The 11,246-nt window shown below is 40.7% G+C and overlaps 1 protein-coding gene and 1 long non-coding RNA gene across 11 annotated transcripts in view; one reads left to right on the plus strand and one right to left on the minus strand.

The window, feature by feature from the left end:
• The window catches only part of HERC4 (HECT and RLD domain containing E3 ubiquitin protein ligase 4), a 138,022-nt gene extending 136,461 nt beyond the window's left edge, over window positions 1-1,561 (minus strand). For 9 of the 10 annotated variants that reach the window (XM_011287366.3, XM_011287365.3, XM_045040046.1 and 6 more), the window contains exon 1: window positions 1,422-1,561. The gene's annotated coding sequence lies outside the window, so the exon portion shown is untranslated. Of the gene's footprint in view, window positions 1-939; window positions 1,082-1,421 lie in introns of those variants that run through there. The other variant, XM_023240493.2, reaches the window with a different exon arrangement.
• LOC109492470 lies at window positions 1,435-10,270 on the plus strand. Its single transcript, XR_006586973.1, has 3 exons — window positions 1,435-1,571; window positions 3,417-3,558; window positions 10,062-10,270. It is a non-coding gene; the product is annotated as an uncharacterized LOC109492470 (long non-coding RNA).
• The last annotated feature ends 976 nt before the right edge of the window (window positions 10,271-11,246 follow it).

The following is an 11,246-nucleotide window of genomic DNA, read 5'->3' on the forward strand; positions in this document are numbered from 1 at the left end:
TCATTTTAGCTTCACTTTAAATAATTTTATCCTGAGCAAGAAATAAAACCGGCAAAATCAAGTATATATACAGTGAAAAATTTTGCCAGTTACACAAACATAAAACCTTTCAATCTCCCTCAAAAAACCTTTTAATACCTACCTCTACATCAACGGACAACTTAAGTTCTTACTTGTAATCAAAATAAAACCAATTATGTAAACTTTAAATCCCCCAGAATTTAAATGATCTAATTACTGAAATAATAGGCCTTCCAGAAAAGTATGGTTCTCTCCCGTCAAACCTCAATCTTAAGACAATCGCCTGTGACCTCATCACTTACTTAAATTTAAAACGAAATCCACGCACATAACCACATACAAAAGAAAATATGCAGTTTAAGTATAAAGATGGTCTCCCAAATTCAACATTTTCTATTATAAGTGGTAATCCTGATTGAAAAATATTTCCCCGGGGAAATCTGTATCTATCTATATACCTCTGAGACAAGTATTTGAAAATGGGGGGGAAAATTGCAAATAACCCTAGCACTGAAGATTTTTCAAGAACAGAAATGGGGGCTGGGACATTGATAGTCTGGTGGCGAAATCTGTAGAACTTTCCAGTACACTGGAAAAGACACGGATATCAAAGAGCCCACTTCATCTAAACCCACACAGATTTTTAAACACATCGCGTTACTAAATCACACAATTACAGGAAGTCAGCCTATTCCCGTTGTTGTCACCCACATTCCTTACACAGAACCTGAGAAGTTTCAAAACCCAACTTTCCTACGTTCGGGCTAGCAATTGTCAAAGCTGTCCATTCCATGACCTATCCATTCAGAGAAGTTTGATTTCATTCTTTTGGGACATCGGAACTCGATGGTTCCCGAGAGTTCTGCATTGTCTAACCGTATTTTTTTTTTTTTTTAAGAATACAGGACAGAAAAATACCTCCAAATTCAGCGCACAAGGTTTAACCATCCTTTTCTTTAAAAAAGGCAGAAGGAATGGAAAAGGCGTCCTCTCGCCAGCAACAGGTAGGGAAATGAGAAGCACTTTACTCCCATCATTCCCTGAACAGGCACTCAGCCTCAGCTCATGGGAACCAGGAGAGCGAAATCGACTGCACACACCCAACCCCGCGGGCCGACCATTCAACTACGGCAATCTCCCGCTCGCAGCAGCCGCAAAGGCCAGCCGACGAGGCTCCGCACTTGGGCGGCCCTCAGTCCGAGGGAGGCCCTAGCCCAGGGAGGTGCGACATTCCAGCCCCCCGGCCAGAGAGCACCGACACAGTCCCCGTCCCCCGCCCCCCACCCTAAGGAAGCGCTGAGAAAGCAGCCAGCGCCAGGCCGGCCTGTATCCGCCCAGCCCAGCCAGCCCCCTCCCTAACGCCGTCACACGCCCCCGAATCCACCCGGGCAACGACTCACCCAGCCCCTCAAGGCAGGGGAAGCCCAGGGCGACGGGGGGCGGCGCCACCCCAGAAAGCGAGGCAATCGCGGCAGCTAAGGCAGGTCTCCAGCTCCTGGACCCTCCTCCTTCAGCCAGCGGCTGCGAACACCAGAGCTCCTCCGGCGTCGGTACTGTCCGCTGCTCTCTTCCCCAGCTCCTGTGAAACTTTACCGGGTAGCTCAGAGAAAAGCAGCAGCCACCGCTGTCCAGTTCAGAGACAGCCGTCAGCGACCCGGATGGAGCGGGCGGGGAAGGACAGGAGGCAAGCGGGGCGGAGAGCGCGAGGGGTGGGGAGAGTTGGGGAAGAGACTGGGGAGGAGAAGGGAGAGGGGGAAGGTAGCTCGCGGGGAGGGGGGAGGGGAGGGGCAGGCCGGAAGTGAGCCATGGAGCACGCGCGCGAGCCCTGACACTTCCCGGCCCGCGCGCCTGCGCTGGAATCCTCCCAGGGCACCTCGAGCCTGGCGCTTGCGCAGTGTGCTGTTTTGCGTTGCTTTAAGAGGAAAATGCCAAATACAGAAGTTGGGAGTTTGCGAAGGCGAGTTGGGGTGATTGGAGTGTCTTGTAAGAACGCTTCTGCGCTCAGAAGGGCCTTTTAGTGAAGAAAATCTCTTCCTTTGTTGGTTTGGTTGTCTTTCTGCTCCTAGGTTCCAGTCTATTATTTCATTCTACCTTTTTTCCAAGGAGAATTTAAAGTAACCGATAATCATCACCTATACAAATATAAAGGCGGGTGAAGCCTTTTATTTTACCCTTACCCTCAACCGGAGCTAGTTAGTCTGAGGATGCCAGGTACGTTCGCAGCTATGACTGAACCTACTGGCATTAAATAGCAACACCAGTTCGGTCTCCTAGTGTGATGGCTGCACTTTTCTGCGCTGTCCCTGAAAGATAAACTTACAGAGAAGGGCTTCCATTCAGAGAAAATTCAGCAGTGCCATGTGACGAGAGTCCCTGCTCCATACAAACGAAGTCTGGCTTTCCTAGGGCAGTCTTCATAACAACCTCTTAAAAAGGAGGAAAACTTGAAACAAGGCACTCTTGAAATTTTGTTGGACTTTGCTAGACCTGTGAGTTTGGCGTGAATGTTGAGAACTCAGGAAGAATTCCACAATAAGCCACATTTCTTTATGTCATTGAAATATCTATTTTAGATTAGGAAATGCCTGTGCTAGAATATGTATGTGCGTTATTTTCTTAGGGCTGCCACAATAAAATATCAATTGGATGGCTTAAAACAACAAATTTATTGTCTCACAGTTACAGAGCCCAGAAGTTAGAAATTAGTGTGGCAGCGGGATTAGTTCTCCCTTGATGTCTCAAAGGAGAATGTTTTCCATACATTTTTAGCTTCTGGGGGTTGCTGACAATCCTTGGTATTTCTTGGTTTATAGATGCATCACTCTAATGTCCGTCTCCATCTCTGCCAACACCATGGTGTTCTTCCTGGTGTGTCTGTGTCCAAATTTCCCTCTTATAAGGACACCATTCATTGGGTTAAGGCCCACCCTGATCCATTATGACCTATTTTTAACTGGATTACATCTGCAAAGACCCTCTTTCCAGATAAGGTCACATTTTCAGATACTGGAATTTAGGATTTAACCATATCTCTTTGGAGGATCCAGTTCAACCCAACATAGTATGTTATAGAAACAAATATAAAAATGACAAGATACTCAAACAAACATAATTTCAATATTGGGAGAGGTGGGGATACTAACAAAACATACTCTATTCTTATTTTATTATTCTCCTTTGCCCTTTTAGGACTTTTGTTGTCTTTTAACCTTAAGGACTTGATGTCTCAGTATATCATTAAAGGGGAAGTTATGGGATCTGGGATCTTTAAGATATGTACTTGACACTGCAACAAATAAATGTAAAATTTGAGTGGCATAGCATAATTGAAGAATATTTTATCTTTTAACAGTCCAAATGAGTGTTCCTAATGACTGATGAAACTGATTTTCCAGGAACAGTGAGAGATGGAGGCACAGAGAGCCTCTTAAAACGCTTGTCGGGGAGGTGCCATGTACCACTTCTGCACCAACATTTGCAAGAACTACACACCTAGATGCAAGGAGACTGGGAAACAATACCTGTCCAAGTTCCCAGGTACTTCTGTAAACCATGGAAGAGAAAACATGAATTGGTAGACAGCTATCTTTGCCACATGGATGCATCTCTGTATGGAATATTTTTAAAGCTAGGTCTTGCTTGTTAGAAAGTGGAAAGAACATTTCTAGATGTTTGTTTTAATCTTATAAATCTATGAAACTGTGGTGCAAGATCTTAGAAAACAACGTGTGATTATCTTTAAGGTAAGACAAGTATAGGTTCAGAGAGTTATTGGGATAATGTAAATTTGTTGTATAAAAGCATTAGATCAATGAGTATGGCCTGTAGTGCTGGTTTCTCTGGATTCATAGCCTGAAGCTACAGGCCATCTCATACTTCTATCCTTCTATCCTCCCAAAGACACCTCCAGACATTTATTAATGGTCTGTTTTACAGAAAATTACTTCTCAGTCACAATTTTTATAGATCGGGAATATTAATCATATCTCACTGGGTTGTTGTGAGGATTTAATAAGATAACATGTACTGTGCCTTGTACCTGGCAAGTGTTTTGAAAATACTAGCTTGCTATTTATTTATTTATTTATTTATTTATTTATTTATTTATTTATTTAATTAATTAAAAAAAAATTTTTTTAATGTTTTTATTTATTTTTGCGACAGAGAGAGACAGAACATGAGCAGGGGAGGGCCAGAGAGAGAGGGAGACACAGAATCGGAAGCAGGCTTCAGGCTCTGAGCTGTCAGCACAGAGCCCGATGCAGGGCTCGAACCCACAGACTGAGATCATGACCTGAGCCGAAGTTGGACGCTTAACCGACGAGCCACCCAGGCGCCCCCATACTAGCTTTTTAAAAAAAATTTTTTTAGTGTTTATTTTTGAGAGAGAGGGAGACAGAGCCCAAGCAGGGAGGGGCAGAGAGAGAGAGAGACACACACAGAATTCAAAGCAGGTTCCAGGCTCTGAGCTGTCATCACAGAGCCCGACGGGGGGCTCAAATCCACGAACTGTGAGATCATGACCTGAGCCGAAGTTGGATGTTTAACCAACTAGCCATCCAGGGGCCCCCAAAATATTAGCTTTTATTATTACTAATATTGTCTGTCCTGAACTACAAGGTGTAAAACAACATTTGAGAAAGCATTTCCTCTCACCAGTAATGATATAATTTTAATTTAGAAAGAAAGTAAAATACTTTTTATCTGTTCTTTTCATTAAAAAAAATTATAATGCGGGGCACCTGGGTGGCTCAGTCGGCCCCGCGTCCAGCCCCGCGTCGGCTCTGGGCTGACAGCTCAGAGCCTGGAGCCTGTTTCTGATCCTGTGTCTCCCTCTCTCTCTGCCCTTTCCCCCACTCTCACTTTGTCTCACTCTGTCTCTCATAAATAAATAAATGTAAAAAAAAAAATTTCTTTTTTAAATAATAATGCTCAGACTGTTGAGAGACCACTAAAAGGGTATTCATTATGTCCCAGGCTATCCCTTGCTACTTTCCATCCAGCAATACTGCTTTTGCTGGAACTCACCTCACCTCCTTCATTCACATCTCTACTCATCACCTCTCCACTCTTCCTTCACCGCCCTATCCATAATACTACCCCCACCACTCTCTAGAATCTTTTTCTGCTTTATTTCATTTCTGTTATCACTACCTGATATTTTATTGCATAATATATAAAAGTATAATATTATATTTATTATAGTACATGTTATTACATGTCATATACAGATAAATTTTAAAATCGATAACCGGGGCTCCTGGGTGGCTCAGTCGGTTAAGTGTCCGACTTCGGCTCAGGTCATGATCTTGCAGTTTGTGATTCGAGCCCTGCATCAGGCTCTTTGCTGACAGCTTGCTCAGAGCTGGAGCCTGCTTAAAATTCAGTCTCTCTTTCTCTCTGCCCCTCCCCCACTCACACTCTGTCTCTGTCTCTCTCAAAAATAAATAAACATTTAAAAAAATTTTTTAAATAGATAACCAGTTGTGTACAATCTAATATACAGCTTACCTTGAACAACAGGTTTGAACTGCATGGGCCCACTTATATGAATTTTTTATAGTAAAATGCCATAAATGTATTTTCTTTATGACTTTTTAAATAGCATCTTCTTTTTTCTAGCTTACCTTTTGGTAAGAATACAATATATAATACCTATAACATACAAAATATATGTTAATCAGCTGTTGATATTATTGGTAAGGCTTCAGGTCAATAGCAGACTCTTAGTAATGAAGTTTCAGGGGAGTCAAAGTTATACACAGATTTTCAACTCTGCTGATGATCAGCATCCCTAACCCCTGCATTGTTCAAAGGTCAGCTATATTAAATAGATAGATATATAACTTCTGTCTTCTCCACTATAATGAAAACTACAAAGGCAGGGGTTTTGTCTGTTTTACTCAGTGCTGTATTCCAAATATCTTGAACAGTTCCTGGCCTATAGCATATACTCAAAAAAATGTATTGAATTAATTAATTAATGGTGCTGGCAGCATTGTAAATTATCACAGCCTTTTTGTAAATAAATTTGGCGATAATGTTTCACAAGCCAGTAAATTTTGGGGTGCCTGGGTGGCTCAGTCAGTTAAGCATCCAACTTCAGCTCAGGTCATGCTCTCATGGTTCATGGGTTCCAGCCCTGCATCAGGCTCTGTGCTGACAGCTTGGAGCCCAGAGTTTGCTTCCAATTCTGTATCTCCCTCTCTCTCTGCCTCTCCCTCGTTCACACTCTGTCTCTTTCTAAAATAAATAAATATTTTTAAAATTTTAATAAAATTTTTTTTAAAAAGCCAATAAATTTCACTCAACAAAAGTTAACAATATTTGTTATGAGACATTGCACTATTTACCTGAATTATTTCACTCCTGGACTCTGGCCTAAGGACATACAAGATGCATTCAACAAATCTTTATTTAGCACCTACTAAATTCTAATAGGAGAGATAGATAAAAACAAAGAGGCAGCAAATAGAATTATGAACAAAGATTTTTAGTGTAATGTGATTTCTAATAGCAGAAATTAAAAACAACCTAAGTTCCACAATTGGAGAAATGGAATGTGTGGCAAGATTAATCTTTTTATTGTTAACATTGAAAGAATTTGTCACCAATAACCACCAAGTCATAGATTGATTCTGCCTTGAGTGGACAACTGGAAAAGCCTTCTCCAGTCATTTTACCCCCTCCTGCATCCCAAGTTTAGAGTCTTCAATCAAGTAGTTGTATGCCCACGTTTACTTGAGTCCCTCGGTGAATCCCTTCTTCTGGAGAGTTCTGCCCTTTCATCCCCTGTCTTATGGGCTCAATAGTTATCTCTTCTCCTTGGTCTTTGATCTAGCATTATGGCTCCAGCCTGAAATGTAAACAAGGCAGCCAAATCTTCTGTACAATTCTTCAACAGATCTTTACTGAATACCTACTCTGTGCTGCCTTCCCACTTCTAGTTATATATACAGTTATATACTATATATATATACTATACATACTATATATATATATATATGTACTATACTATATATATACTATATATATGTATGTAACTATGTATATACATATGTATATATGCATACATATATATAGTATATATATACACATACATACATACAATTAGGGGCGCCTGGGTAACTCAGTTGGTTAAGCATCCTACTTCAGCTCAGGTCATGATCTCACGGTTCATGAGTTCGAGCCCTGCATCGGGCTTTCTGCTGTCAGCACAAAGCCCACTTAAGGTTCTCTGGGTCCCGTTCTCTCTGCCTCTTCCCTGCGCTCTCTCTCTCTCTCTCTCAAAAATAAAATAAACATTTTAAAAAAAATCTTAACAACAAAAAAACAATTAGGTCAGGGTACCTGCTTGGCCCAGTTAGTTAAGCATCCAATTCTTGATTTTGGCTCAGGTCACGATCCCAAGATCATGAGATTGAGCCCCACATCCAGCTCCACACTGGGTGTGGAGTGTGCTTAAGATTCTCACTCTTTCTCTCTCTCCCCCTCTCCTTCCCTCACTCCCTCTTCCTCTCCCTCTGTCCCTACCCCCCATCTCTCAAAACAAACAAAAAAGTTAGGCACCAAATGAAAGTATTTCAAACTGTAATAAATACTAAGGAAAGAAATAAGAAGTAGAAATGGAGAATAGAGTAAGCCATTGAAATAGAATAGACAATGAAGGTCTCAGTGGAGGAGTTGCTATTAAAACTGAAAACAGGAGGCTCCTGGGTGGCTCAGTAGATTAAGTGTCTGACTTCATCTCAGGTCATGATCTCACAGTTCGTGAGTTCGAGTTCCGTGTCGGGCTCTGTGCTGACAGCTGAGAAGCTGGAGCCTGCTTCAGATTCTGTCTCCATCTCTCTGCCCTTCCCCTGCTTGTGCGCTCTCTCTCTCTCTCTCTCTCTCTCTCTCTCAAATATAAAATAAAACATTAAAAAAAAACTTTTTAAACTGAAAACGAGTGCCTAGATGGCTCAGTTCGTTAAGTGTCTGACTCATGGTTTTGGCTCAGGTCATGATCTCACGGTTCGTGAGATCAAGCCCTAAGTCGGGCTCCACACTGATAGAACACTCAGCACAGAGCCTGCTTGAGATATTCTCTCTCTCTCTCTCTCTCTCTCTCTCTCTCTCTCCCCTCTCTCTCTCTCTCTTCCAAAAATAAACTTAAATAAATAAGTAAATGTGAAAACAGAGAAGGATCAAGCCTTGTGAAAAGAGGAGCAAAGTGGAGCCCTTGAGGCAGGAAAGAACTTGGCATTTTCCAGAAATTGAATGAAAATTAGTGTAGATGGAGCTCAGGAACCCAGCTAGGTGTTTGGTGATAAGCAGTCAGAGGCTAGATCAAGTAGGTCATATTAAGGAGTTTTAGTGCAATTACTGCACTAAGGGTTTAAGGCAGGAGAGGGGGCATCAATTATAAGTGTTAAAAAGATTCCTTTGCTGCTGGACTGGACAGGATTGCTGAAGTAGAGGAGGGTAAAATGGAGGAAGTTGTTTAGGAGGCTTTTGCAATAATCCAAATGAGAGATAATAGTGGTGGGGACTAAGGTAGTTGTGATGGAGATAAAGTGAAGAAGACAGTTTCAAAACATACTTTGGAGATAGGACTAACAGGGTTGTGATGGATGGTTTGTAGGGGATCACAGAATGGGAGGAATGGTGGGCTGCTCACTGGTAGTTTTCTGACTTGAGGCCATTTACAAATGAGAATGACTGGTGAGCGAAGAGGGAAGACACACTTTAACTAGGAGAAATTAAGTGTTCTGACCTTAAGTTTGAAAAACCAAGAGTGTGTTTCTGTATTCATTTCGTAGGGTTGCCATAACAAAATATCACAGACTGGTGGCATAAACAACAGAAAATTATTTTCTCTAAATTCTGGAGGCTAGAAGTTAGACATCAAGGTGTTGGCAGGTTTGGTTACTTCTGAAAGGCCTGTCTCCTTGGTTTGCATATTGCCCCCTTCTCCCTGGGTGATCACATTCCTTGGCCCATGTGTTCTCTGTGTCTTAGTCTCCTTATAAAGACACTGGTCATATTGGGTTGGGGCTCACCCACTTAACCTCAGTTTACTTTAATTACTTCTTTAAGCCATATCTCCAAATATAGTCATATTCTGAGGTACTGGGGGTTAGGACTTCAGCATATGAATTTGGGGGAACATAATTCATCCCATAACAGTTTTTTTTTTCTTTTGAATTGCATTGTAAAAAGTCCTTCTGTTGGGGCACCTGGGTGTCTCAGTTGGTTAAGCACCCAACTCTTGATCTCAGCTCAGGTCATGATCTCACAGTTCGTGGAATCGAGCCCCACATTAGGCTCTGCCCTGACAAAGTGGAGCCTACTTGGGATTCTCTTTCTCCTCCTCTCTCTGCCCCTCCTCTCCTCAAAATAAATAAATAAACTTAAAAAAAAAAAAGTCCTTCTGTTATCCTAGGTGTTTATTGGCCTAGCCCAAAGTGAGTGAGATAGAAAAACTCTCTTCTGCCACATAAATGAGAAATCACAGAAGAAAATTTGGCCTTCCTTTTTAATACATGCAAGCAAAACAATTTAATTGATAATATATGTAATGATATATGCCATTTAATCTATAACATAAAGAATAATTTTGAATATTTATTATAGAATCTTTCTCAACTGTCCTCACAATTATGCTAACATCCTTTCCTTCTCCAAATGTACATTCTGGCTTGAATTTCTTTTTTTTTTTTTCAAGGTTTATTTATTTTTCAGAGAGACAGAGCATGAGTGGGGGAAGGGCAGAGAGGGAAGGAGACACAGAATCTGAAGCAGGCTCCAGGCTCTGAGCTGTCAGCACAGAGCCCGACACGGGGCTCGAACTCATGAACTGTGAGGTCATGACTCAAGCCAAAATCGGATGCTTAGCTGACTGAGCCACTGAGGCATCCCATTCTTTAATTTCTTTCACAGTGTTGCAGTGTCAAATGATAGTAATATTCATATTATGAATATCTGAAACATTTTTATATGCTTTCTTTTTGTAACTCCCTATAATTTATTTGTGTTTGCTTCCCATCCCCCAATTACAGGAATTCAGCTGACATTCAAATAGGCATAAGCCTGAAAAATCACATGTAATGTGGTCCTTGACCAGTATGTGGGGATGTGTCCATGCCTTTGAAATTACAGTGTAAGTGCTCCAGTTACCACACTTTCTAAACAGAGAAAGTGCTCAAAACACCCTGGGGTTTTATTTTGTGTGTCTGTGACAGCAAAGAATAAAAACTGTTAAACAAAATCTTAACTGTGTGATAAACTATATGCTTTAAAATTAATTTTATCCCACAGCAATCATGAGATGAGGATTCTCTCAGTCCAATTAATAATGAACACTACCAAAGCAATATAATATGAAGTATGGGATCTATACTTATATGAATTTTTTAAGTCTGTGTTTTCTTTAAAAAAAAAAAAACTATTGGGGCACCTGTGTGTCTCCTTCACTTAGGCATCTGACTTTGGCTCAGGTCATGATATCACAATTCATGGGTTTGAGCCCCATGCCAGGCTCTCTACTGACAGCTCAGAGCCTAGAGCCTGCTTCCAATTCTATGTCTCCCTGTCTCTTTGCCCTCCCCTGCTTGTACTCTGTCTCTCAAAAAAAAAAAAAAAAAACAAAAGTAGCAATAAAGAGAAGAATCTCAACTCAGCTTAACAGTCAAACTTTTGGGTAGCAAATAGAATTATTTTGTTGCTACTGATTTCAGAGACTGTTATAAAGATATTGGAGGCTGGAAAGTTCTAATTTAGCTGTTAGAAATATGAAATCTTGGAAATTTGCTTTATTTTGTTCCTTGTCCTAGGTCCCACACCACCTAAATCATTAATATAACCATCAAGTCAAAGGGCAAGATTATATATATATAGATATATATATACACACACGTATGGATACATACATATATACATAACTATGCATATATATTTTTTATAAGTATATATTTTTAAGTGACATGTCTTACTGCCCTCAAACAGGATCAGAGCTAAAATTAATTATACCTACAGGTCTTTGTCAAATTAACAGTACTACTTCTTTGAACAGAAATTAGCTACTGCATCATTATCTTCATCTATTGAATCTTTTATTAATAACTTTCGAAGTAATGGTATAAAAGAAACAGACTTGCTATGTATCTTAATCGATTTTCACTTTTTATAAGGGGAACTGATAACATATTTCAGATTCTTAATTAAGCATTAGAAATCTTCTGAAG

The sequence above is a fragment of the Felis catus genome, chromosome D2 (assembly GCF_018350175.1).
Source record: "Felis catus isolate Fca126 chromosome D2, F.catus_Fca126_mat1.0, whole genome shotgun sequence".
NCBI classification, from domain to species: Eukaryota; Metazoa; Chordata; class Mammalia; order Carnivora; family Felidae; genus Felis; species Felis catus.